General features: G+C 35.3%; 1 protein-coding gene across 2 annotated transcripts in view; it reads left to right on the top strand.

The window, feature by feature from the left end:
* TOGARAM2 (TOG array regulator of axonemal microtubules 2) overlaps positions 1–204 on the top strand; it is a 67,606-nt gene that overhangs the window by 26,323 nt on the left and 41,079 nt on the right. The window lies entirely within an intron of this gene.

Genomic DNA, 204 nt, shown 5'->3' with positions numbered 1-204 from the left:
CTTCCTTCCTTCCTTCCTTCCTTCCTTCCTTCCTTCCTTCCTTCCTTTCTTCCTTCCTTTCTTCCTTCCTTTCTTCCTTTCCTTCCTTCCTTCTTTTCTCTCTTTTTTTCTTTCTCTTTCTTTCTTTCTTTCTTTCTCTTTCTTTCTTTCTTTCTTCCTTTCTTTCTTTCTTTCTTTCTTTCTTTCTTTCTTTCTTTCTTTCTT

The sequence above is a fragment of the Vombatus ursinus genome, unplaced genomic scaffold, assembly GCF_900497805.2.
Source record: "Vombatus ursinus unplaced genomic scaffold, bare-nosed wombat genome assembly UNPS02009062.1, whole genome shotgun sequence".
In the NCBI taxonomy this organism is placed as follows: Eukaryota; Metazoa; Chordata; class Mammalia; order Diprotodontia; family Vombatidae; genus Vombatus; species Vombatus ursinus.
Note: the sequence above shows the minus strand (reverse complement) of the source record. Positions and strands in the feature narration are given on the sequence as shown.